This window comes from Emydura macquarii, unplaced genomic scaffold (genome assembly GCF_026122565.2).
Source record: "Emydura macquarii macquarii isolate MOO-44397 ecotype Brisbane River unplaced genomic scaffold, CSIRO-AGI_Emac_v2 contig_3348, whole genome shotgun sequence".
NCBI classification, from domain to species: domain Eukaryota; kingdom Metazoa; phylum Chordata; order Testudines; family Chelidae; genus Emydura; species Emydura macquarii.
Genome location: NW_027133485.1, coordinates 5,529,293 through 5,556,779, shown reverse-complemented (window position 1 = coordinate 5,556,779; position 27,487 = coordinate 5,529,293). Strand labels below are relative to the sequence as shown.

The 27,487-nt window shown below is 53.5% G+C and overlaps 1 long non-coding RNA gene across 1 annotated transcript; it reads left to right on the top strand.

Annotated features, from left to right (window-relative positions):
- The first annotated feature begins 501 nt into the window (after nt 1-501).
- LOC137143860 (uncharacterized) lies at nt 502-27,395 on the top strand. The gene is made up of 3 exons (XR_010917285.1): nt 502-572; nt 22,982-23,117; nt 26,980-27,395. It is a non-coding gene; the product is annotated as an uncharacterized lncRNA (long non-coding RNA).
- The last annotated feature ends 92 nt before the right edge of the window (nt 27,396-27,487 follow it).

The window sequence follows — 27,487 nt, the reverse complement described above, 5'->3', positions numbered from 1 at the left end:
TGTGCTATGCAGCAGACCCCACTGCGTCAGGATCAGGAGCGGGGTGCTGCAGGAGGAGGGGGGAGTAACACAGCCTGCACTGGGGTCTGGTGGATGCTGGGCGTACAGAGTCAGGTGCAGGCAGGCATTTTGTACAGGGCTCGCGGGCCTGGTTCCACGCCGTGGGCAGAGCGAGGCTGGACGTGTTGCCGGCTTCACTGCCGACTCCGAGCCCATCAACTCTCCCTCCCTGATTTTAGTTGGGGAGAAAGAAATGCCGGGTCCTGACTGAAACGCCGGGCTCCCATAGGGGGGCAACTTCCTTCCCCACCCACACGTGAGAGTCCCTCCCTTGATGCTGGCAGGCGGGTGGAGTGTATAAACCACACCGGCAGTGATGGGGTTAAGAGGAGCCAGCGAGCCCAATCTGTGGCACCTGGAAGGGAGGTGAGTGATTGAGGATTAGACCCAGCTGGGGGAATTGGGCTGGGCGGGTCCCATAAGGGGGGGGAAAGGGCAGAGAAAAGCTGAAGCTGCAGGGAGAGAAGCTGGATGAGTGTGGTGCTGTGACAGACACCTGTATGCAGGCAAAGGTAGGAATCAGCTCGGGGAATCAAGAAGGATTGTAAGAAGCAGAGCCTAGCACAGGGATCTCAAACTTTTTTTTCCTGGGACCTCCTTTGAAAATATTTGAGGCTGTGATGACCCCCCCACCCCCCCCCACCCCCATGCCAGGCTGCCCTTACTTCTGTGCTGCTGCTGGGGGCTGGGCTGCCTTCAGAGCACCTGGTCAGTGTGTCTGGCTACACAGCTCTGCTGGGTTCTAGCTGCCAGCTGTGCATGGCATGTGTGGGGGCTCTCAGCTCACTCCCCCATAATAACCTCAGGATTGCTTGAGGGGTCCTGACCCCCAGTTTGAGAACCCCTGCCCTAGCAATGTATCAAGAGGACTTGGGCTGGAGCCCAGAGGGGAAGGCAGGTCTGGGTCCCCCTTCCACCTCCCCCAGAAGTGCTGGCATCTGCCTTGGGTATGAATGGGTGAGGGCTGAGTCCTGATTGAGGCTGATGGCCTGGTATGGGGTTACTAAGACTCCAGGTTTTCGTGTGGATTTTCCGCCACCCCAGGAGGCGGCAGGCTATAGCATCCTGGCTGGAGGGCTGTGTCCCAAGGAGGAGCAGATGCTGAGCAGCCGTGTCTTGCCCCAAGGATGCGTGCCAGCCAGCTGCAGAACTTCTGCTGGGTGTGCGGCCAGACTCTTCTGTCTAGGTGGCGCTTCCCTTGCTGGCAGTGGGACCCTTGGGCAGGTTCCGATAAATCACCCTCTGTGAAGGGGCGTGAGCTGCCCGTGTCTCCCGTGAGCTAATCTGGGATGAACCCGCACGTTAAAAATTTGTTTAGCTTAATGGAAACATCAGATCAATTTCTGGAGCTAATAGCTGCCATTAAATCAATAGCACATGCAGCCTATTAGTGTAGCATTTGACAGGCGTGCTGGGGAGATGTGTGAACAGGCATTAAATCATCCTGCCGGGGCCTGACTCTCCCCATCCAGGCTGCTGAGAGCTCCTATTAACCTGCCCAGGCCTTGGCTTAGCCCACGGGTCCCCTCTCAGTCCTGCTCTCTGGGATGCTCGTGGAGTGCAAGCCGGCCCCACGGCCGGTCAGCTGGCAGCCGGGATGGGAGAAGATGCTCCAGCCGTGGTGATCCATGTGTGAATTTCTGGTGGGGAAGGAATTGTCTCCCTGGGGTACCTCGGCAGGTGTCTTGTGAGTTTTGCTTTCTCTGGATCCTTGAACAGGGCCTGTCCCTCATAATGCAGGACTGGGATGTAAAGGACCTTTTTTTCTCCCCATCTGATGAGAGCGGAGCCGGGCGGGGGTGGAGGAAGGGGCAGGAGATCTGCGTGCAAGTGGGTTATGTGGAGGTGGGCGAACAACTGAATTTGGAAAGCATCGTCCTGGGGTACGTCCGCTGGGCCAGCTGGCTGGGATGCCCCCGAGATGAGCCCTGCCAGCCCAGCACTAGGCTGCTGTCCTGCTGCGACCCTGATGTTTCCTGGGGTTTGGGGGGAATTGGAGGGACGCCCTGGGAATGGGCTCCGCTTTGCTTTTATTCTGCCAGGTTGTGGTGCAGGAAATGGAGGTGGTTTCAAGCCACCAGTTCCTAGCCAGGTTTTGAATGCCCCTGAATTTGGTTCTATTTTGGGTCGTGCCCATGGCTAGTGGAAAGCAAAGCAGGGCTAATGAGGGTAGGGGCTGTGTGTGAGGGGTCAGCACCAGCCAGACAAGCGGCATGGTCCAGGGACTGGCTTCCACTGCACTGGATTAGCTTCCATGCCTGGCTCTGCCACTGAGCTGCTGTGACCTTGGGCAAATCACTTCTCCTCCCTGGCTCTCTGCTTCCCATCCCACTCTCTGTCTGCCTGATCAATTGACATATCAGAGCTTCATGACCTCCTGCTAGGTGTCTGTACAGCGCCTGGTGCAATGGGGCCTGAGCTCCGCTGAGGCCTCTGCGTGTTTCCGTAACACACCTAGTTAATAAGCCCTGGTTTGAGGCCTTACAGAGAGGGGGCAATGGCCTGGGCTCGCCCCTCTGTGCTCCATAAGCAGATTACTGGAATCCGGGTGCATCAAGAGTAGCCCCCTAGCTGATAGGACTTCCAACCGGGGTCTTTCCTGCCTCTCCCTCTATGCTGTATGTGGCGTGGTGTGTCTGTGAGGATTCCCCCATCCTGAGGCGGGTAGTTCCTCTAGTAGGTTCTTGATCCAGATGGGAACCGGACCTTTCCCTCCTCTCATTGTGGCTGCCTCCCAGCGGGTCGGCCGGAACCCAGCTGCCATCGCTCTGAGCATTGCGGCTGCGGTGCCGGGGCGCCGATCTGTGAGCCGTCGTGCCGCTCGGGATGGCGAGGGGAAAGCCTGCGCTCTCTTTTTATTGGAGGGGAGGCCTGTGTCTTTCCCGAAAGAAAATGCCCCCTTTGAAAACTCCCCTGTGGAGGCACTGGAGCATGGAGTCGGCTTGGTGGGGTTGAGTTACATGGGCCCATGGTGCCCGGGATCCACCAATATTTCTTTGGTGCTGGGGTGGGGGGCATGGAGGTACACGGCACAGGCTGGCTTGGAAACATCATGGCAGGAAGGCGAAGGGTTAACTGTTTTGCACTTTGGGTCATGCATTCCAAGGCCAATGGGGCCATGGGGATCATCTACTCGGAGTCACGGCATCGTGCGGAAAAGGAGAGGTGTAAATTGGCCTGGCTCCACTGGCTTTAATGAAGCAACACTGCTTTCCACCAGCCGGGGATGTGGCCCATTGGGTCCTATCTAACTCACCCCTTGCCCAGTTCAGGAGTGTCTCCGGTCAATTATTTTTTAGCGCTGTGTATGTTTTCCCAGCCCAGGGGTCTGAACTGGGCGTCAGGGGACCTCGCTCCATTCCTATCTCCGTCACTGGCTCATTCCGCGACCTGGGGCAAATCATGTGCCCCCTCTGGGGCATAAACACCAGGCAGGCGGCTCTAAAACAGCAGTCGCATGAAAATGCAAAAGGAATCTCGAATGAGCAGAAGGTTCTTTTTCTCTCTCTCTCAAATGTAAATGTCAGAGTCATTATTGGCAGTGGAGCACCGCCAAGAAGGAGCCAGGGAGCTGGGCGTGGGGGTGTTTAGTGGGGGTGGGAGGAATAGGTCATAATTACAAACTGTCAGTTAAAGGTTGGTGAGGACCTGGAACCTTGTTTAGACCTGCTGTGCGATGAATGGACCGAATGCGGCAGTGACACGGTGCCGATTTCACTTACGTTTCGGTGTCGGCGCTGACTCTCCAACGGTCCAACCACAGAACTGCAGCGCCCGCTGCTCACCTTCCACGTGGCAGATCCATCCCCTCCCACGTGCCTCACCATCGCCCAGTGGCCTCTTTGTTGGAATCGTAGAAGGTTAGAGTTGGAAGGGAGCTCGGGAGGTCTCCTAGCCCAACCCCCTGCTCAAAGCAGGACTAACCTCAGCTAAATCATCCCAGCCAGGGCTTTGTCAGGCTGCAGCTTAAAAACCTCTAAGGATGGAGATTCCACCACCTCCCTAGGTAACCCATTCCAGTGCTTCACCCCCCTCCTAGGAAAAACGTTTTCATAAAATCCAACCTAGACCTTCCCCACTGCAACTGGAGACAGTTGCTCAATTTGTTACCTGTCCTCCACTTCCTGGCCCCCAGCCTCATCGCACCAGGGCTCTGACCTCATCAGATCTCCTGTCTAGACAAGCTCAGGTCTGGTCAGTGCTTGGATGGGAGACACCCTCCCGCCCCTGAGGAAGGACGCTGGGAAGCAGTGCCAGGGATCCAAAACGTGGTGCTCTGCCTTGTGAGTCGGTCAGTATTTTACCATGCTGCTTGCTGGAGGTGCTTCCTTTCAGCTTCTGCGCCCTCGTGCCTGTTCAAGATCCCTTGTTGCTTCTCAAAAGATGGGGCTGTCCTGGCCAAATTTCCATGGGCGTGATTACATTCTGCTGAGTTAAATTCCTCCTGCTTTTTCTGTGGAAGCTGGGTTTCTCTTTCTCCTCTTGTCCTGAATCATCACATGGTATTGCTGTGTGCTGTTAAACAGCAGCAGTGTTCCACTCCAGAGGTGGCTGCATATCAGAGGCAGGTAGAGTAGATTCTTCTCTGACTTCGGGATGAGAGGAGATCTTTCCCACTAGCATAAATAGCTTTTATGAGTATGAGGGGGAGGTTGGGGGCTGGAGCTTCTTCACACCCAAAATCATCATCTGCAGAAGATGTACTCGGTTTGGGTTCCAGTGACTGAGATGGATCCACAAAGCCCATTGTAAGCCTCGCTGACTTCAGAGGGCTTTGACTCAGGCTCCTGATTTGCAAAGGAGGCCTGCACTGAACTTGCATGGATTGATTCTCGTTTACATTTAGGCCCTTTTACGCTCCTCTGGCAATGTCAAGGGGCATTAAAGTGGATGTGAAGAATCTCCTTCCAATCCGCCCTGCACAGAGGGCCTCCTTCGCCGGCAAAGTGCCCTATGCCAGCCCTGTTCCTAGGCTTTGGCGCGGGGAGGGGGGTGGAGGAGCAGAGTCTAGATTGGAGCAGTTTCTGGGCTACTCGGTGGCTAGACCATGCAGTGCACCGGCACAGAAGAAGGTGAAGGTCTGCTTCATCCTCTGGGAGCTGTCCACAGCCTACAAGGGAGTTGGGGATGTTCTCCCTCCCTCCCCCCTCCCTCCAATATAGCCACAGTGCAAAGCCCCCATGAGTGCCTGTCGGCTGCCCTCCCACAAGATCTAGTGCCAGAGAAATTCAGCCAGGGAGGACAAAATGCTTGTAAAGCTCCCATTTGTGCCCCCTCACCCCGTCTCTGCCCCAGGCATTGGACCGAGGATTGGACCCCTGTTCCCCAGCTTCAAATCCCCGAGGAACAGAGGCTGAGTTTAACGTCAGGTGGCGTTAGCATATTAGCCTGACATTATTTAGAGAGAGAAAAAGGAACCCTCGGGATCCTGTCAGTTACGGCTGGAATTGGTCCATATTTCCCGGCGTAACTTTAAATAATAATAATAAAAAAAAACACCCAACAACGCACCAGTTTTTGCATGAGGCTGCTGAGAGCTTTCAGCAGGAGGAGTTTATCGTCCCCCACACCATAAAGCAGAGTCCAAATTACTGCACGCTCATTTAAAACAATTACGCTTTTTATCTTCAGTTATTTAAAAAAAAAAAAAAAAAAAAAAAAAAAAAAATTCATTGTGGCTTTAAAAAAAAAAAAAAAGAAGCGTTTGGTTTGCTTTTTTTAATTCCATTTTTATAGACCTAAGGGAGCCTTGGTGCTGTGCTCTGTACGCAGACTGAGGTGGGCAAAGAGTGGAGACGGCTTTGGGGAAATCTCTGGGAGCCTGGGTTGCATGGTGCTGCGGGGAGGGGATTTTGAGCCTGCAGGAGCATTTGCTATATCAAACGAAAGGCAACTGGCAAACCTAGCATGCACAGCTCAGAGTGGGGTTGGGATTAGCAGCACAAATCCTATTGATTTGGTGTGGACTCATCCACCGAGGGAATCTAATTCAGATTAAAGGAGGAAGTGACTTTAAAGTGGAATAGCGATACCTGATTAACTCCCTGTGTGGATGCTCTTAATCCATTTCCACCGTGGATTAAGCTAATTTGGAACAAGGCACGCGGGCGCTGGATAAGCCCATCAAACAGGAAGTTAATCAGGAATAACGCCCCATGTGGAGAAGCACTTAGTCAAGACCTTGTCTAAACACACACAAGTTGTGCAACTGTAACTACAGTGGGGAAGTAAAGCAGTACAACCGGGAGTGTTATTCCAGTTATAGCCATACAAAGGTGCCTGGGCTGGGCTGGCTAGTCCAGCTGGGGATGGACAAAAAGCTGTACTAGTGTAAGGCACCTTTTTATGCTGGTTTAAACTCTGCCCATGCTAGGGTTGTGCTGGTCTAGCTAGATTGGTAACAAATCCCACTCCTACCTGACGTCACGATACAGCCGTACAAAAGCTGTCTCTAGACCAGGCCTCGGATGCTTTTGAAAAACCACTTCTAAGACCATGGGTAAGATCGCCAAAGGGGAGACCACAGGATTTGTGGGGTTCAATCCTTAGCTCTGCCAGTGACATGGGCTGTGGCCTTGGACAAGTTACTTCAGCTCTGCGTGCCTCAGTTTATCCCTGGTTCCTAGGGGATCCTAATCCTCCCCCACTTTCCAGGCTGGGTCTGAGATGCAGAGGCACCAGCTGTCCTCTGGGAGCGATGGGGGAGGAGTCCACGTTCAGGAAGGCTTTAGCCTCTCTGCTGAAGCTGGTGTAGGATGCCCTGGGGTCTGCCCCCCAGCTCACTGTACGTGGTGCCACTGAACAATCACAACCTCTAGTGACGGTGGAGGTGGGCTGGATTCCAACTGGTCCCTCCTTAGCCCCTTCCCAATGCCTCTAGAGATGGTGCACAGGGATACCCACTTGCTGAGGCCCTCATCTCTGCAGGCCCACCCCCCAAGTCGCTTCTGGCTGCAGAGCAGAGTTCAGCCCCTGGTGTAACTCCACTGCAGGGAATCGTGTCCTGCCCAGGAGGAGCCAGAGCCTGGCTGGTAAGGAGGAGCTCAGAGGATGTTCCAACCTGAGTTTTTTCCTATTTGAGGGGTGCTTATTCCTCCACAGCCCCCCAGTGGGACTCCAACCCAGGCCCCCCATGACCCCATCAATCGCAGCAAAACTCTCCACGTTCCGAGGAGGGTTGTCCCAGCATGGAGGCAATGGGGCCTCACCCAGGAGAGGAAAGGGGGGGATGCAGGCCTGTGTATGGTGGGATGGACCCTGCATTTCCCACCTGCATCCCAAAACTTGCCACCCAAACTTGTCTGCTGGCCTGCAGACGCTCCCGCACGCATCATGCCCAGCTCCCCCTTCCTGTCCCCAGACAGCTGCTGAATAATTGGATTTACAGGGAGTTCTGTATCCAATTACAGACTCCTAATTAAAGGACCAAAGTTACAAGTGCGATGTGTCTTGCTTTCCGCAATTATGATTAATTTTGCCAGAATAAACAGGCAGACGTTGATTACAGGATGTGCGGGCAAACAGGAATTGAATGCTGATAATTGAGCCATCAGTGAGAAGAAACTTCAGAGATCCTCGTGGGGGGGGGGGGTGGTGGTGGTAGGCTGTGTGATCTCTCTCCAGGCTTAAGGGGATTTTCCGTGTTTGCACTGGCCTGGAGGTGGCCCTGTAGCAGGGTGTCTGGGACGGAAGAGTAGGGGGGTGAGCGCACCTGATCTTTCGACTATCCTGCTTCCTCCCTTTCCCACTATCTGAGCTCTCCAGCCTCCCATGAGCCCCAACGTCCCAGGGATGTGATCACATGAGCGGCCGAATGCCCTCCATTCCCACTGATGTTCATGGGAGTCGAGCATGCACAAATCCTCACAGACGCTGGGACCTGCCTTGTAGTTTCAGCTGCACGCCGGCCGTCCCCCGCCTTAGCGCTGAGTTTTATAAACAGCTGCTCTGCTCCACCCAGGAGGCAGCTGCCTTTTGGTGACCTATAAAGTGATTCCAGGGTCTATCAGTGGCATCCTTCTGGATGAAAGGCACAATAGAAACATCAATGGAGGAGCAAAGTGCTGGTCCAATTGTATTGTATTATACGCCCCTGGTGCCAGGCCCTGCACAAATGTATAGTAAGTAAGTCGCTGGACCCCAGAGAGCTTGCAATATAAGTAGAGCAGACAGATACAGGAAGGATTATTATCCCCATTTTAGAGATGAGGAGGTGAAGCCTGGAGAAATTAAGTGACTTGGCCCTGATCATGCATGGAGTCAGTGGTAGATCCTGGAGCTAAGCCAGCTCTCTGCATCCTAGTTCAGTGCCTGACCTGCCAAGCCATCCTGCCTCTTAAAGAGAGATGGAAAAGACCTATTAAATAATTTATGTTCATTTTCCTCCCTCTTCTCCCCACGGGCCCAGCACAAATGGGGCCTGCTACTAAAGTCTTTTTTTAAAGATGTGCCGTCGCTCAGACAGACGTTATGGGATAATGGAGACGTTTTTGCCTGGGTTAGGCTAGAACTCAGACGAGATGTTCATTGGGCCCTTGTGGCCTTTACATCTATGAAGTCTTAACTGGAGCCTGGGTGGAATTAGGGGAAAACCCACACCTCGGCTGCTTGGAAGCTTCCAGTGCTTATAAATAATGAGATTTCAAGCATCCTCCTTTAAGAAGCGGACTGGGGTACTGCGTGATCCCGGCAGAAGAATTACAAAGGAAGTGTGTTAGCCAGGGATTCTGTAGCAATGTGGTGCGTGAGGAAGAAAGGGTGAATGGAGCCTGCCTTGATGAATTTGTTTAGAGGGGTGGAAGGAATATTGTAGATTGTTCTCCAGCTTCTCAATAATGGATTTGGGGGGGGAAAGAGGGGGGAAGAATTTTTTTTTTTTTTTTTGCTTTTCAAAGTGACAAGTTGATGGAAACAAAGCAGGAGTCTGAGTTTTGAAAGCAGCAAAGGGAGCTCTCGGAGGCAGGCAGATAATTACAGCCATTGCCTGGACTGATTTTTTTGTAAAATGGGGCTATATCAAAGCAGGAAAGCACTAGAAAAGTGTCTTTTGTTCTCTCAGCACGTCATGGTCCAGCATGAAGTGCCGTGGGGAGCAAAGGGAAAAAAAACAGAACAGAAAACAAACCAATCTCTCAACCGTGCCAAATCTCACACACACCAAAAATCAGACCTGGGCATCAAACAAGGTGAAGGGAAAGCCAACCCAACACAGATCCGCTTGTGAGGAGCTGGAGAGCTGTGACAGCTCTGGCTGGAAATGAGGGAGCGCATAACTAAGCAGTCCAACTGCCTTGGGAAGGAAAACAAGGCAACGGGAGAGCTCTTTAAGGGGGAATCGTGGTGTGGTATGAAAGAGATGCTGATGGCTACGTTGCCTTACAAACACGGTCTACACCAAATGAGTAATTAACAACCTAAGAGGAAACTGCGTGCAGTGTTGTAGCCCTGTTGGTTCCCGGATATTAGAGACAAGGTGGGTGAGGCAATATCTTTTATTGGACCATCTTCTGTTGGCGAGAGAGACACGCTTTCAAACCCCACAGAGGTGTTCTTGGGTCTGGAAGCTGATAGCTCGACATAGTGAGAGAGAAGGCGGCTCCTCTCTATCTGTTCTGTGCCATAGGCATTGCTTCTGGCTTACACCAATGAAAGTGAGATCAGAGTTAGGCACAGGAAGTGTGGGCTAGTGGTTAGCGAGCTAGCCTGGGCTGTGGTAGACCTATGTTCAGTTCCCTCCTCTGCCCCAGATTCCTTGTGTGACCTTGGCCAAGTCACTTAGTTGCACTGCCTGTAAAACAGGGTTCAAAGTATCTCCCGGGGCTGGAAACTGAGTTGCCCAAGGAATCTATGGCAGAACTGAGCCCAGCTCAGCTGAGCCCCAGCCTGGCACCTGACCCAGGAGATCATTAGCCTTTCTCCTTAGAACAGGTGTTGTGAAAAGAGCTGACTTCAGCCCTGGCCTTGAAGCTGCCTCCTTTGCCCTTGTGCACAGCTGTAGCAGACTTCTCTCCTGTGCCCCAGCTGGGTCTCGGTCTCTCTCTGGGGTTTTTGTGTGATGCGCTAATGAGCGGCCGGTGTTTTAAACAGATGAACCATTTGCCAGCCGAGCTTGGAGTTAACCAGCTGCTTCCCAATTCTTCCCTCGCAACCAAGACACCCCACAATGCTTTGTGAATTCTGGGCCCGATCGAGACATGTGTTGAGCACCACACGCCCACATCTCCCACCAGGACCTCCCAGACCCAGGCTCTCCGTTATCTGCCTGAAACCTGCTCCCAGCCCAGCTGAATTCAGCCTAGTGCCTCCGCCCCTTTACCTGTCTGTAGCACAGGTTTAGACCATGGCTCCTAGAGGCCTGTCCACATCAGGCAGAGAATCCCCACAGGGCCACATGCACCCGCTGTGTCTCCCTCGGCTGTAATCAAGTTACAGCAGGAAGTGCTATTGCCCATCCTGGCTAAATCTGTTGCTTACCTAGTCACAGCTGCAGTGTGGATGAAACCTTAGTGCCTGATTGTTCGTTTTTTTTTTCAGCCTGGCCTCAGCCAAGTGTCCCTGCTTGCATCTGCAGTTTGGTGGGGGCAGGGTAGGTTGCTTGGACATCTTCAGGGCCTCCACCTGTCAGGCGTGGAGCGTCCCAATGCTGTTCATCAGGGTTGCAAATTTTGCTCTGTGCTCAGAACTGAGGGGTGCCAAAAGGCATGTCGCTGTTTCCCAATCTGGGGCCAGCTGGTGTAAATCAGCAGAGTGCTGTGGCAGTCAATGGCACGACATCTATTTACACCAACAGAGGATCTGGCCCCGGCATCTCTCCGGGATAGACCCTGGCTTCTTCTTCACTCACCCACAGGAGGCTTTGTCCAGCAGGATAGCTGGCCCGTGATAGTTTGGACAAGGGAAAACCCTACCTGAAGATGAGGCACTGGTAGTGTTTGTGACGTCAGCACGGTACCAGACTGTCCCTGGCTGGCCTCACCGAGCGGATCTTGCGATACAACTACAGTGCTTTGACTGAACAGCCGGGTGTGGCCAGACCTAGAATTCACACCAAGAGAGTCCAGAGCTGTGGGATTCCACAGTGCCCTGCCTCTCCTGGGGGAGGCATGGTAGGGTGACCAGATGTCCCAGTTTTATATTCGGGACTTTTTTTATTACTTGCCCTTGCCCATCCTGATTTTTTTTCCACACTTGCTATCTGCTCACCCTAGAGGCGTGTCAGCCGTCAAAGTCTGCTCTGGGAGTCTTGTGCAAGGCAGGGGCTCTCTCTAGGGCAGGAGACACGCCATGGCGGGGAGGGATGCTGGAGGTGGGTGGGACCTGGCTGACGGCTCCGGCGCTCTCCCGGCGGTGAGTTTTGAGTGGCGCGGGGAGGAAGCTGCTCTCGAGAGCGGTTGCCAAAGGACTGATCTCCCGAGCGAGAAGACAGAGGGACTGGGGGATGGCAGGGGGCTGAGAGGAGGCCAGAATGGGCCGAGGGTGGGGCCCAGGCTGAAAGGAGAGCATGCAGGTAGGTGGCCTGAAATGGCAGAGCTGAGAAAGCAAGTGAGGGGGTTCGGAGGGAGAAAGGAGGCCACGGGGTGGGGAGCAGGGTCCGGTGGCTGATTCAGCAGCGTGGCAGGCAGGAGTTGGCGGGCTGTGCAGAGGGGCTGTAGAGTGAGCTGGGCAGAGTGGAGAGGGCGAGGGGCTGTGGGGATAGGTGAGACCGTGTTTGCAGCCTGGTCCCCCACTGCCAACAGCCTTGCCAGTGTCACACAAGCACAGCAGTGGCTGGGCAGCCCGGGGAGGCGCGTTGTGTCGGTGGCACAGACGTCCCGCTGTCCTGTGGTAGCAGCTCTGCCTCCCTCTGGGAGCGCCGGGCAAGGCCTGCGGCTGCCGGTTAAGCACATCTTCCCTTTGGGCTTTCCTCCGGCTCTGTGCGGTGCCTGGGGGCAGGCGTCTCAGCGTCTGGTGACCAGCTCCTGGGAACAACACACCCTCCTCCGAGGGCAGCCGCTGGCAGAACCAAGTGATTAGAACTGGGTTTGGGTGACAGCGGGAGCAAAATCCAGGAGCGGGATGCAGCGTGAGTGGGCTGATGCTGTTCCAGTAATCATCCAAGCAGGAAGCCCGCTCAGCTGGGGAAGGTGACCAAGGACACAGCAGCAGCACAAGAAGGGATAATTCCACTGACTCCCAGCTTTGGGACCTGTGGAAAAGGGACGGGAAGCGCGAAGTACAGCGTCTCCCTGCGACAGGCCTGCCCCAGAAACAGACTCCAGCACTGCGAAGGAGGGTGGCTTGTGATTCACAACTGAATTTCCGAGGCGCCTTTTTTCCCCTCTGTAACTGGCCAGATCTGAAGATCCTCAACTGCGGTGGAAAAGGGAGGCAAGAGAGGGTTAAAAATGCAGCTTTGGGTTTCGTGCTGTGGCCCAGATCGAACTGTCTGAAGAAGAGTGAGAACTGGAGTTTTCAAAGGCAGGTTTGCAGTTGATGGAGACTCGGCTCCTTGGCCATTAAGTGGAGAATTGTGTGGGGTTGTGGTTTTTGTATTTTATTTTCCTTCCCCACAAGCCTCATGCAATTTATTTATTTTTAATGTGGTCTTTTCTAATTGGCTCAGCCCCTCTTCCCAGAGCTAGCGGGTGAGGTGGATTAGAGCAAGAGAACGCGGAAGACGGTGGGTGAGGAGAGAGAAAGCAGAGGCCGGCATGGAAAGAGACTGTGTTCTTCGATCCGACAGCCTCCCGTGCACTAATAACGTCCCCCAAATAAGGGAGATTCTGCCTCTGAGTTCGACCTTTCGCTCTCACTGGCTAATTAGCCCCGGCCTGGCTGCACCTGGCAGGGAATATCACCTCCTGGTCCCCTGCACTGAGTGAACCACGTGGCCAGCAGCGAGCCAGGCCCTCTGCCTGAGTCAGAACCAGCGGGCCCCGAGCCACTGAAAGCACTCCCGGTGATGGGAAGTCCCTGCGTCCCCCCTGCACTGGAAAGAGGAACAGAAAAGGAAGTGGATGGAGCCTGCTAGATGGCAGGCGGCTGCTTGGATCCTGCAGGCTTTGCTCCCTGATGGCGCACTGACCGCGGATTACAATGCAGGCGTATCTTTCTGCACCTCGCTGCCGCCCAGGCCTTCTCGGCTGTCTCTGGGCTGCAGCCGTTCAGCAACAGCAGGGATACAATTCAGATTCTCCTCTGCAAGCGCTGTCTGTTACCACCCAGTGTACTCCCCACCCCGATCGAGAGCTGGACAGGGTGGGGGGAGGAGGAGATGGTGACAAGGCACCTGTGGGGTGGAATGGAGTCTAGGAGCTGCTGGGGGGAGACTGGGATGGGGGGAGGTGAAATAGACCTTGGAGGTAAGGGGAGGAAGGCTGGGATCAACGGAGGAGCTGGGGGTGCAGGAGACGGAGTGGTAGCCACTGGGGGAATGGGTTGGGGAGGGCACTGGCAGCGAATGCAGGCAGGGAAAGGAGGAGATCAGACTGATCTGTGACTCCTGGTGCTAGAGATGCCAATGGCCCGGGATGGGACGTTAGATGGGCGGGTTCTGAGTTACTACAGAGAATTCTTTCTGGGTGTCTGGCTGGTGAGTCCTGCCCACATGCTCAGGGTTTAACTGATCGCCATATTTGGGGTGGGGAAGGAATTTTTCCCCCAGGGCAGATTAGCAAAGGCTCTGGGGGTGTTTTCGCCTTCCTCTGTAGCATGGGGCATGGCTCACTTGCCGGTGGATTCTCTGTACCTTAAAGTCTCTAAACCATGATTTGAGGACTTCAATAACTCAGCCACAGGTTAGAGGTTTATTGCAGGAGTGGGTGGGTGAGGTTCTGTGGCCTGCGTTGTGCAGGAGGTCAGGCTAGATGATCATAATGCTGCTCCCTTCTGACCTCCGAGTCTATGAGATGAAGATGCAAGGTAGAGAGGTTGGAGATGACTGGGATGTAATGAAAGTCGGTATCGTCACATGCATGCACAGGGTGGCACAGCCTATCTTAATTCTGGCATTTCCTAACCGGCACCCGTAACGTTCTTTTAATCCTGGGTTTTGTGTGTAATTCAGTTTACGTTCAGTACCTGGTTGAAAGGAGACCATTTGACGGGGCAGGCATGGAATGTTGCCACCTGTCTCCTTAGCTCTGATTTCAACATCAAAACATTTTTTAAATGTTATTCCCTCCCTCCTCCACTAAACCCTCAACACACATTAATCTGTCACTAGCCTGCCTTGAGTGACCCTACAATAACAAACCAGTGTGCAGCCAGGCAATCCATGGGAACTGTAGAACAGCAGGGCAGTGTGGGCATCCCAGCACAAGCAACCTTGATATAACAAATCAATGTGTGCAGCTCAGCTCTTCTAAGCAACCCTCCAATAACAAACAACTGTGTTGCAACCCCTGATCACCAGAAACTGCAGCCGAGGCAACCCACCACTCATTTATTAACCCTACAATAAATAACCTGTTTGCAAAGCCCTGCACTCCTGATATAATAACAAAGTGGGATGCACAGCTCAGTTCTCTTAAGCAACCCTACAATAACTAACCAGGGCGCAGGCAGTGGGCGGGGGGGGGGAATGTTTTATTGTAATGAATTTCTTGTTTGTGACAGGCCCTTTCAGAGATAAGAGGAGATTTGAGCTAAGCACTTTTCCCTACAAAACTGGAGCCAGATTAACGTGAAGCAAGCTCTATCCCGCAAATAATTCACCCTTATCTGCTCCCTTGAATCCAGCCTGCTTTACCATAGTCTGTATTATTCAAATTAGCACCTGGGTCAAGGGAGAGTGCTTCTCCGGGGCTATGCAGGGCTTTATCTCTGACCTTCCTCTCTCCCATTATCTGGTTCCAAGGCAATTGAGAGTCCCAGGCTCGGAGAATTAATCCAGTGTGAGCAAGAGGTTTATCCGTGTACGAAATCTTCCTGGGTGATTTTGTTTAAAAAAAAAAAAAAAAAAAAAAAACCAGATCAATCCCCCATAAAAGGCCAAGCGCTTTCATCTCCAAAGGGCCCAGCTCTGAGCTGACAGGTGAGAAATGTTCTTTTGCTGCATATCTTGGTTTTGTTGCATGTTCTGCAGCCTGGGCTGGACATATTCACCACCGGGTGCATTTAAAAAAAAAAATAAAAAAAATCTGGAACAGCTGGATCTGCCATTGTGCCTGTTAGATTGCACTCCGAACCAGTGGGGAAGGGCTCTGCAGCTCTCAGGATGCCCCGACTGCTTGTGTATGATGCTGTGGTGGTGTTTGTCAGCGTCCTGGTGGCTCCGTTCTCGCTCTGGCCTGGGATAGCTAGGGATGGGAAGGAAGGGGCGCAGTGTGATGCGGGCGGGCTGGGAGAATGCTGTCGCTGAGCAAGGAAGTGCTAGGGTGCACTGAGCCCAGGGACGGACTGGGCGGTGCAGTGTAGAACTGGGAAATGCTGGGGCACATCGTGGGCCCCTGGACGCTAAGGGGAAAATCTGCTTGGACAAGGCATAGCAAGCCAGTCCCCTTCTCCTGGTTCCATGGTAAAGAGCAGATGGACAGAGCTACCTATACCCATACAGCTCCTATTACCTGCCCCCCTCCAAGCTCCAGGGAGCCCTCTCCCTATCTGACCCTGGCACATACATAAGAACAGCCCTACCAGGTCAGACCAATGGTCCATCTAGCCCAGTATCCTGTCTTCTGACAGTGGCCAGTGCCAGCTGCTTCAGAAGGAATGAACAGAACAGGGCAACTTTATTGAGAGAGCCATCCCCTGTTGTCCAGTCCCAGTTTCTGGCAGGTGGAGATTTCAGGACACCCAAAGCATGAGGTTGCGTCCCTGACCACCTTGGCTAATAGCATTGATGGACCTCCCCTCCATCGACTTATCTAATTTTTTTTCAATTCAGTTACACTTTTGGCCTTCACAGCATCCCCTGGCAAGGAGTTCCACAGGTGGACTGTGGGCTGTGTGAAGAAATGCTTCCTTTTGCTTTAAACCTGCTGCCTGTTAATTTCATTGGGTGACCCCAGGTTCTTGTTCTGTGAAGGGGTAAATAACACTTCCCTAGGCACTTTCTCTACCCCATTCACGATTTTATAGACTTTGATCATATCCCCCCTAGTCATCTCTTTTTTTCTAAGCTGAACAGTCCCAGTCTTATTAATATCTCCTTGTATGGAAGTTGTTCCATCCCCTGATCACTTTCTCTGCACCTTTTCCCATTCCAATAGATCCTTTCGGAGATGGGGCAACCACAACTGCTCACACTATTCAAGGTGTGGGTGTGCCATGGATTTAAATAGTGGTATTATGGTATTTTCTGTCTTACGATCGATCCTTTTCCTGATGGTTCCTAACATTCTGTTCGCTTTATTGACTGCCGCTGCACATTGAGCGGCTGTTTTCAGAGAACTCTCCAGGACGCCACCAACATCTGTTTCTTGCGTGGGAGCTGCTCATTTAGACCCCATCGTTTTGTATGTATAGTTGGGTGTGACAGAGCGGAGGGTGGTAAACCCCTCGGCTGCCTCTGTCACCCCTAACCCAGCAGGCTGGGCTGGGGTAGTGCAGGTCAGCGGGGCCAAGAACTGAAAGGGAGAAGGCAACAGCTGGCCGCACTGATTAGACTAAGCCAGAGTCCTGACTAATGCGGCAAATGGGGAACAGCTGACTAACGGGGGTACACGGACCAGCTCAGGAAACCAGGCAAAGGAAGGTGTGGCTAAGCAGCGTGGGGAGGAGAGGACTGGACTGGACTGCGAGTCAGTCGGCCAAGCGGGGTGAGCAGCCCTGAGCCTCCGAGCCCCTCGAGTGCCCGTGGCAGGGGCTGGGGAACTGCCTCTGTGCACTGTAAATAAATGTGTGGGTGACTGCAACACAGATGGCTGTGAGTCCTTTGCACAAGGGGGGAATCCTGAGGGCCAGGAGGGCCCGGCCACGCAGCGTGCTGCACTGGGATTAATTTGTTTGTCGACGTGCATTACTTTGCACTTACCAACAATCCGTTTCATCTGCCGTTTTATGGCCCAGTCACCCAGTTTAGGGAGATCACTTTGTAATCCTTCCAAGTCCACTTTGGACTTAATTAGCTTGAGTGATTTAGTATCATCTGCAGATTTTGCCACCTTACTGTTCACCCCCTTTTCCAGATCATTAATGAATATGTTGAACAGCTCAGGTCCAAGTACAGATCTGTGTGGGTCCCTGGTATTTACCTCTCTCTGGTGTGAAAACTGACCATTTAGTTCCACCCTTGTTCCTTCTCTATTAACCAGTTACTGATCCAGGAGACGTTGATCCATGAGAGGACCTTTCCTCTTATCCCAGGACTGTTTAGTTTGCTTCAGAGCCTTTGGTGAGGCTTCCCAGCCCCAGGGAGCCCCCTCCCCATCTGACTTGGCATAAACGATTAGGTCCACATCGTTTCGTGGCACCCAAATAGGCTGCTGGGCTTTCTTTGCTGGCCGTTTGTTCCAGCAGCATGTGGGCAAGTGACATTCCTGCAGGCGGTAGCTCGGTGCCTGGTCTTTCTTTTCCGTTAACCTGGGAATTGAAACACACAGGCCGGGACCTCTCTAAATGCTTCCGTTTCATGTGAATTGCCTCCGGCTGACCTGCCTCCAGTCTGCACCTGGAATAAGAGGGGTGGATTGGGGTGCTGTCTGGGTCTTGCTGCAGCGGGGCAATGGTGATGAAAAGCTGGGCAAGGGAACGATCCTGACTGTTGATCTGGTGCCAGGGGGCAGTGAAGACCCGGTCCCTACAAGTAATGCCTCATGAGTTGAACCTGCAGCTGGCTGTGGAGAAATGCCATGTTGGAGTTTAGTGCCATCCTGCAATGGACCCTGATTCCCCATCCTCTGCCCCAGTGATGAGAAACGGGATTCCCTTGTAAATTCTCCCCTGCCTCTTCCTCAGCAGTGGGGAAGGGCCCGCCAGTGGGAGGGCGACTGCTGCAGATTTCTGGCCTTTCTTTGGATCTGCAGGTCTGTCCTTGGCCTGCCCCTGATCTCTGGAGAGGAGGGCATCCCGGCAGGGGGAGCCACAAGGAAAGAGCCTGCAACTTTGCAAACCTCCAGGCTGTGAGCGCACAGCTTGCCGAGCCGCCCTCGTCTTGCGTGAGCGAGTTTCAAGTCCCTCTCGGCGTGAACTCCACGCCCCAGCGCCGGAGAGAGTGCAGCCAAAGAGCGCCGCGCACAGGATCAAATGTGGATCAGAGCGTCCGGCGCCGGCGTTTGATTCTGAAAGGCTCGTTTGATGGCCAGAGACAGGGAGAATCAGACAGCACTTAGCTGCTTCTCATCCTCTTCATCTCAGGCCGTTGGCTCTGGCCCTGGGTGCTTGTAAAACTGTGGAAGTTGAGTTTCAAAATACCGTTGCTCGCCATGGCATCTGCCTCTTCATCCCTCCTTCATCTCTTGCTTTCTTCCATCGCCTTGTTTCCTCCCTCCGCCTCCTGTGACCTTCAAACGGGGCTTTGATGCCTTCTGCGAGGCCCCTTCCCCAGGGAAGATTGACTGAGACCTCTCGGCTGAGACTTATTAAAATAGATGAAGATCTCTCCCTTTGAACCTCCTCCATGCTCAGAAGGCCTCTCCCTACTGCTGGCTTCAAGCAAAGGCTGCCTTCCTTTCTCAGGCTCATGCTGATGCTCTGACGGGATGAGAAGCTGCTGCTGTTGCCCTGGTTGGCTTCTCCAGAGAGTGCACGTGAAATTCTGGGACTAAGGCAAAACCTGGGTGAGGGGCTGCTTCGTAGGCGGGCCCAGTCTGGTCCTCTCGCTGCAGAACTTGCCGCTGCTGGGCAGAGATACGGCCGGGCGCGGGGAGGCAGATTTTTTTTTTTCCAGAGAGCTCAGCGCCAGCTGCCCCGGTGCTCAGCCCCTAGTCCTAGGGGGCTGGATTTTCAGAAGGGCTCAGCTCACACTGAGGCATGGAAATGAACCTCCAGCTCTTCAGTTGGTTCTCAGCAGGCCGGGGGCCTACTGGGGGTTGAGCTCTCCGGAAAGTCTGGCTCCGTTGCTCCAAGGAGCAGCAGCCGTGCGGGAGAGGCTCCGAGACACGTCCTCCGCTCTCTTCCCCACCTCCCCTCCCCCAACTTTCTGGTTGTGAACCACGTTGCTGGTGGTCGTCTTGCTCCAGGCCCGGTGCAGCGTGGGGAGGATTGGCAGGGCGCTAGCTGCTTCCCCGTGTGCTGGTGGGTCCTTGTCAGTGGCCGCCAGTCAGTGCTGGCTATCCCGGTGTTTTTTCACTAGGAACTGGACTGGCTTCCAAGTGTTATGGTCCATCTCTGACTGCTACTGATTCTCGGGGTGGCCTTACGTGAGAACGGCCCTACTGGGTCAGACCAATGGTCCAGCTAGCCCCATACTTGTCTTCTGACAGTGGCCGATGCCAGGTGCTTCAGAGGGAATGAACAGACCAGGGCAATCAGCGGGTGATCCATCCCCTGTCGTCCACGCGCAGCTTCTGGCAAACAGAGGCTATGGACACCCGGAGCATGGTGTTGCATCCCTTGGGCAAGTCATTGCCCCTCTATGCCTCAGTTTCCCCATCTGTAAAATAATACCTTGCTCTTATGGGGCATTTTTCATCACTAGAACTCAAGGTGCTTTTAGGAAGGTCAGTATCGTTATCTCCGTTGTACAGGCGGGGAACCGGAGACACGGAACTTGGAAGTGACTTGTCTAAGGTCACCCAGCGAGGTAGGATGAGAACATATCCCCCCTTTGGGAATCTCAGGCGCAGTGTGCTATGGGAGGACTGTGATGAGGGTATCTACCACCACACAAGTGGGGAAAGGGCTAATGTGGGCCAGTTAACCCCCTTGATTGCCTCTGGAGGGTGGGCCAGGCCTGATTAAAGAAGAAGGTGAGCTAGGAAGGAGCCGGGTGCTTCCCATAAAGAGAGGAAGTGCAGGGCAGAGGAGGCTGCAGGGAGGGATTCTGCGATTCCTCTCGCGGCAGTAAAGAGGCTGGCAAGGTCAAGAAGGAAGCCCTGGTGGAGGGTTGTTTCTGGGATCCTCTCCTGCCCAGGGAGGTCTGACCTGAGGCAAGAAAAGCCGGGCACAAGCTCCCCGGGTGAGGCCCAGAGGACCAGGGCTGGCAGTGGGAGGTGTTCAGCTGAAGAACAGAGCGGAGAGAACTTACGAGGGCTGAAGGGTCAAGCTGGAGGAGGGCAGCGGCTGGGTTAAATTTGTACTCTTAATTGGGGAGGTGCTGAGGGATCCCAGGGGCGAGTCCCCCTAGTGCTGCCCTGAGAGATGGGCGAAGCGAGAGAGGCTGAGGGAGAAGTCACTCCAAGCAGGCTGGGCCACGCTCCCTGACCCCGCAGCCCTCACACTCTGTCCCTCACCTTACTGCCTGGCACCAGCACTGCCCCTGCTTCCTCTGGCCCTGCGCTCTGTCCAGCACCTTCTTCTCCTGCCTCTATCTTAACTGCCCTGCGTCCCCCACCTCGCAGCTCACTAGCCCCGCTACCCACTCTGCCCCAGACCCTCCTGCACCAGCCCCACTGTCTGTGCACTCTGCCCTTCCCTCCCAGCCCCCCTCCACTGCTCCCTTCTCTCTCTCTCTCTCCACCCCCAGTACACCCTTCCTGGGATGGGCTGGAGGTGCTGGTCACTTCTCCCTGTTGATTGCAGGGTGGGGGGGTACTGGATGAGAGAGAGGCAGGGGCTGGGGGGTAGCGGTTAGAGCTGGGAAATGAGGAACTGGGCTTCTGCATCTTATTACCCACCGGTGCACTGGCTTTCTGCAGCCTTAGGCAAATCTGCTTCCCCTACCCCAGGGCGAGCATCCCAGGATCCCTTACTGCGTATTGGCAAAGGGCGAGGAGCCTCCCAGGCAGAAGGGGCCGAGGTCCTGTTACTGTGTGTGCAGGGATCTTTCAGCTGGAAGGATCCCCAAGCACTTCACAAACTAGTCACCTAGTGCTGCTGAAAGGCAGCTACCTGTGGGGTGGAGCGGGGCGGCCACGGGTGGGCAGGGAAATCTCTGGCAGGGAGACAGGGTCAAACCCCTCTTCTTACATACACGCACCTGTGTTTAAAAATGAAAAAAGGTGAGATGGTGAAAATAAACGAATAGAATGAAAACGGAGAAAGAACAGAGGCAGGGGAATGTTCCTCTTGGGAAAGAAACGTCGTGTTAGACCTTTAAAAAGATGTCTGACTTTGTTAAAATATGAATAATTAATCCAGCCCCCTGTGGATTTTGCTGTTCATGGATTAACCGCTGAGTGCACTCCTGTGGGCGCTGACCTGCCTGCTGTGCTAATCTGATTAATCAGGGAGCTGCGCCACAGAGCACTTTTGTGTGTGCTCCTTGAAAGCAGCCTGGGCCTGCGCCCGGGGCCTCGCTCTGCTGGCTGAGCCAGACAAAGAGGTTGTGGCAGAAGCTGCCTTCAAAACAGAAGCAGCCCCTTTCTTGGTGTCCCCCTCCCCCCCCCCAACTTTCCAAATCCAAATTGGAGTTCAAAGCAGCGGGAGGGGGGGAAAAATCACTAGGGGAGTTGGCTGGGGCCCTGCGGGGCTGGCTAGGGACATGCAGGGGATTATGTAGCAAATTCCCCTGCATGCACCTGCTCTGTCTGTATAATAATGCACCCCAGGGACACCTGTCCCAACCCCTTTATACAGGGCCCTCCCTGGAGAAATGGCCCCACTGTCAGCTCCACACACCTGCTCCCAGCCTCCATATACATGAGCCAGCCCCACATGCCTGCCCTGTTGCTAGAGATATGCCCCCACCCATCCTACAGCAATACACCTACCCTCGTTCTTATGCACACCTGCCTCCATCTCCAGATACATGCCCCAGCCCCAGAGCAACGCACCCGTCCTTGTCCCTGCACGCGCCTGGCCGAGCCCCATAAAAAGAAAGCCGGTGTCTGCAGTAAGTCTCTTACGCCATCCACTGTTTATGTCCCTTCTCCCAAGGGCCACACCCCGAGCCGGTCTCCGGTGGCTGCAGGGACCCTGCCTGCTTGGCACCAGCGTAGATCTCGCTAGGGAATCCTTTCCCTTGGTGCCAACTTCAGGCTCTTCAAGGGAAAAACTCCTGCCCTCCCCAGCTGTCCTGTGAGCCGGGGCAGGCCTGGGGGGGATGCAGAGCTGGCCCAGCGTGGAGGCAGGGCTGCGAAGAGGCCAAGCCAGCATTTGGGGGGAGGAAAATGGGGGCCGACTATTAGCATTTCGCTCTCTCTCCTTCCGCTGAGACTGGGCCGGGGAGGCCCCGGGTGTGAGCCAAGGCGGGATGTCTTGCAGAGCTCCCTGGGAAAATATTTGCCCAGTTTGTCAAAGAATGAGGTGAATCCTGCTAATGATTGCTAATCAATTGTCAGAGGCTTGTGTTTGCCGTCGCCTGATGAAAGGCCGTGTGGCACGTATGGAGGTGTGACTTGGCAAGCGGGCTGTGAATTATCCCAGTGTGCGGCAGTTCAGCACCTTCGCTGGGTGGGGATTACTCTCTCTTTTTTGTTTGCTTACAGGAGCATCATCTCATGGCTGGGCTCATTCTCCCTTCTGCAGCACCGGGTGCAAAGTATCCAGGAGCTGCAGAGAGCAGACACGGGGAGTAGAGAAATTAGCCAGGCAGCAGGGACTTAAAACCCTGCTCCTTCACGGGCCTTTCACGCTAGAGAAATCCCCTTGATTAGCTCTCATAGTACGTTCCTTATTCTAGTTCCAGACACGAGGGGTTGACTTTATCACACTCCCACAATTCCTAAATCTTGTCTGAGAGAGAGCGAGCCTGAAAAAGCGGCTGGACGCTCAGTGGCTGACTCTGGAAGACACCTGGGAAGAAGGGTTTGGGTCGGGGTGCAGCCTGCTGTGAGGAAAAGCAGCTGTTTCCTTTTATTTGTGTTCAGAGACCCAGGACTTTGTATGTTCTTTGCAAATAAACAAGCCTGCATCCAAGAAATACCTGCCCACCACCAAATTCTCCCTCCTCCCCCCCCAGCTGGAACGCCCATGGGGTCCTGAGCTTGGACGAGCCACTCGGGCTGAAAAAGGGGCAACCCCGGGAATGAAGGAGATTTGTTTTCGGAAGCTACGAGAGAGCCCAGGGATGGTGAACAGGGAGGAGTGTTGTGAAGGCAAGTCATGCTTTGGCTGGCATCTAGTCCTGGCTGTGCGGCTGGCTCCATCCGGTGACATATGGCCAGTGAAATGTCCCATTTTGCACAGGGTTTAAATCTTCATGTCTGATGGTTAATAATGACGGGGATGTTTAAGGCTGCCAGTGAGACACTTGGAACTGGACATTTGCTGTTAATTGCCCTTATCTGTCTACTAAGTATCTTTGCTTAACTGGATGTTTAACAGGCTGCCGCGTCTAATTGTTATCCCAGGAGAATGCTCACTTTTCTGGGTAATGAGAGACAGAGACGGTGGGAGATTGGAGCATGAGGAAGAATAAGGGATTTGAGGTGTGTAATGAGAGATGGGCCTGGGAAAGAAATATCATGGATGGAGAAAAGTGGAAGGAGGGGAGGGAATTCCATCTCCAAGCTCTGTCTCTTTCCTAAGGGCCAAATCACACCCTCCCCACCATGCTCCTCCGATCCGAGCATTAATGATTGGAACTTTCCCCATGTCTGGGAAGTTTTTGTATTCATCCCATTGACAGATCCAAGTGGTACGTTCACTTAGAACTTAGAGCTGACCACTCAGATGCAAATCTGGATCCAGGGCCCAGGTTTGGAGCCAGGGACTTAGTTTGGGCCCATAGCTGGTCGAGAAGGTGAAGTGAATGATGCAGCGAGAAGAAAATGAGAGGAGACTCCAGTTTGATGCAGAAGTGCTATATAAAGAATTGGGTGGTACCTAGGCCGGTGCTCAGATACCAGGGTGATGAGCACAGGATAAGCAGATGGATGGTGTGATCGAAAGCACCCCTGTATTCACACCCGACACATTATTGTAATGAGCTCTGTCCAAGATGTACCTTGTGAGGCATCATTTAAAAAAATGACACATTGATCACCAATATTCTTGTGTAATGTCTGTACGAAATGTGTATTAAGTGAGGAACATAACTGAAATGATGACTTCTGTATGTCCACCAGACAAGTCTGGGGAGCGGGTAAACTGGTTCCTCAAAGACAAAAGACCCAGCTGATGCCTCTGGCCAGGTGTTAGCAAGTTGATGGGCCATCACCGATCAAGTGGCCATTCTCTGGCAACAAAGCGGGGCAGGAACAGATCGATCTGCGTTTTAACAAACAACATAACCTCTTTCACCACAAGACTCCATGTCTCTATCCCCATAGCTGTAAAGAGCTGTATCTAGGGGTAACTCTTAAGAAAGTGCATTTCAGAGGGTGACTGGATATAAAAGTGAGCGGTAAAAACACCTCAAGTTATTGCTCTCTCACTTAACAAGACAAAGCAACCAGCCCTTTGACTCTGGTGGGAGTTCCTGACCTGAGAATTTGGTCAGCCCTGTTGCTGGGAATATGTGGTAAGGGTTTTACCTTGAACCAGGTCTAGCTAGTTAAGTTTTAGGTGCTAGGAAGGGTTTTCTCTTTATTTCTCTTGTAACCATTTCTGACTTTAATGTCTTATATTTGTACTCACTAAAATCTCTCCCTCTGGAGTTAAAACGAGTTAGTTTATTTTAATCAAAACTAATCCAGTGCTGTTTTTAAACTGAACTCTTCAGTGACTCCAGTTAAAGTAACAAACTGTTGAATACTGACCCCTTACAGGGGCAACGGACATTTAATATCTGAACTGCCCTGAAGGGGGCTGGACAGTGCAGAACGTGCATTTTTGGGAAAATTTGAGACTGGGGGCATGTTAGGGTCACCCCGCGAGTGATAGCAAGGCTGGGGGAAGGCAGAGTACAGCTGGCGTGTCATGGACGGGCTGCTGGGGTCAGAGCTGCTGGACCAGAGCTGTGGCTGTACACAGACACTCAGGTGCGACCTGCAGGCTGTTTGTGAGCGGCCCAGGTTGGGAGCTACAAGAGCAAAGCACCCAAGGCTGTGGGGCAGGTGGTGACACAGCCCCTCCTTGGTCTGGATTGGCCCCTGGAACGTTGCAGATGGAGCGGGTTGCATGGAGACAGAGAGAGCTCTGAATCACAGCATTAAACCCCAGCTAGGTTAGGACTCCCTTTTCGTGCCCAAATAGGGGTGCTGAGGTCTAGCCCAGCCAGGCAGAGAGGGGGGGATAGTGCGAGCAGCTGGATACAGCAGCTGGAGCAGAGCTGGGAGGGAGCACACAGACGCAGCCCAGCAGGTGTTTTTCAGCCCTGCACGTTGCCCGTTCCCTGAGAGTGCTGGCCCCCCGTTGCGTCCAATGAGCTGTGGCAGTGGCAGAGGCAGAGGCAGCGGCCTGGCTGAAGTTAATATATCATTGGGCTGGGCCCGGTGAAGCGCCCAAGCATCGTGTGGCCCGGAGGCCAGTGTGATCATTGTAAATATTCCCCCCCTGGCAATCCCCAGCCATTATACATCTTCTCCCAGCCTGCACTGGGCCCTTAACAAGCCGTGATTCACACACTGCGTTTAATTAGCAATTCAGCTAACAGTTTGTAATTCAGGCACGACCCTGGTTGCATCCGAATGCTACTTTATTTCTTCTCTGCCGCTTGCATTCTGAGCACTAATTATGCCTCTTTGGATGCTAATTGCTTCCCAGCCCTCCATCGCTGTCTCTCTCCAGCAACGTTTATTTTTGATGCATCCGTGTGTTTAAACTAATAAAAGAGAGGAGGGGGCTGGGCCCCAGCTGACTTCAATAGAAGGGACAGGCATTCCAGGCCGATGCACCAGGCTACCAGCTTTCCCTCTCCAGCCCTTGCCTGCTTCCCAGCCCCCTCTGGTGTCAGGTACTCGGGGTGGCGGAGCTCTGCCAGTGCACGAGCCACTCCCTGCTCCTCTCAGCCGCTCCTCCAATTTATCTCCAACCCCCTCGCCCCAGAACCAGGTTCTCTGTATAATCCGCAGCCCTCACCAATGTCCTCCCCCTCGAAAGAGATGCACATTCCCCATCTCTCCAGCACGATCTGTCAAACTCCATCTCTGCCTCCATTCTTTCAGTGCCCCCCCCCCCCCGATTCTCCTATCTCATCGGAGATCCAGTGGAGTCCGTGCTGACCTCAGGGGTGCTGTGCTGTGCTTGGGGGACCGGCGTGGGTGACTCAGTAAAGGGCTCTCTCCACACTGAGTTGGTGCTGACCCCCATGTGATGCCTGGAGGGGGCGCTTTCTTGCATTAAATATATAACTGAGGACATAACCAGCCCTGGCCATTAAAGATTTCCTGGGGCTTTTCATACAGTAAGTGGTGGCAGGCCCACTGTCCTTGTCAAATTCCAGCCTGGGTAATTGCCTTTTGCCTTGTTCAGTCCCATCAGTAGTTTCGCCTGGAGGTGGCGTTCTCTTTCCCTTCCTGGGGTGTTGCTGCCCGCTGACTTAGAAGTGGCAGTAATTGCGTGAGGGTCTCCTGGTGCACCCCCAGCCGTCTGTCTGCCAGTTTGTTAAGCTGCAATAATACCCTTGCATTCGCCTTTTAAATTACCGGTTTCCTAAGATATGAACAAGAACCCTTCCCTCTTTCCACTGTCAACTCTGCTCTCCTCCCTGTCTTCCAACCCCATAATCGCCGTGTAATCTCTGCCTCCTTCCCCCCCCCACACACACAGCCAGTCCCTCACGCTCCCATTTCAAAACCCCAACTCGCTCTTCTCTGACGTCTTGCTCAGCCTTTTTCGGTTGCAAACAAATCTTTGCCGGGGGCAGGGAATATGGTCTCCGACAAGGTGTGAACGCCTTACGTTTAACAATCTGTCCTCCCTTCTGTTTAGCTTGGACTCTCTAGCTTCCTTCTGCAGCCCTGAAGAAGCTCAAAACTTTGTCGCTTCCACCAGCAGAAGTTGGTCTAGGAAAAGATATTGTCTCACCCGCCCCGTTTCTCTCTTTCCTATATATAATTCATCTCTTATTTATAGGGGTGGCAATCTCAGCTGCAAAGCACTGCTGGCCAATAGATACACAACACCATCCTCTCTGCGTGGAACTGCTTGTAACACTGCACCCACACATGGGTTGTCAGCCACGGAGGGAATCTGAGACGTCTGATCCCAGCGGAGGAGGCTCAGCAAGATGATCTAGCTAGCTTAAGCTAGGCCGTTGCAGACTCGTCAATCTCTGGGCGTGGCCCTGCCACCACTAGAGAGGGACAGAGCGCCCCCTGAGTGGTTAGCAGCATCCCCTACTGGAAAGCACAGCATCCCTGAAAGGAAGGTGATTCGAGCACACGCCTGGGGGCTAAGAGAGTTGGCTTTTCCTCCTTGCTTTGCAATGTACTGGGTGCATCATTTCCCCTCTCTCTTACATTCATCCTCCATAAAAGGAGAATCTGGAATATTTTCCCGTTGCACAGGGGTGCTGGGAGACTGTCAATATTTGCAAATTGCTTTGAGGTCCCTGGGAGCAATGTCTTTGGTGTGACTGTCA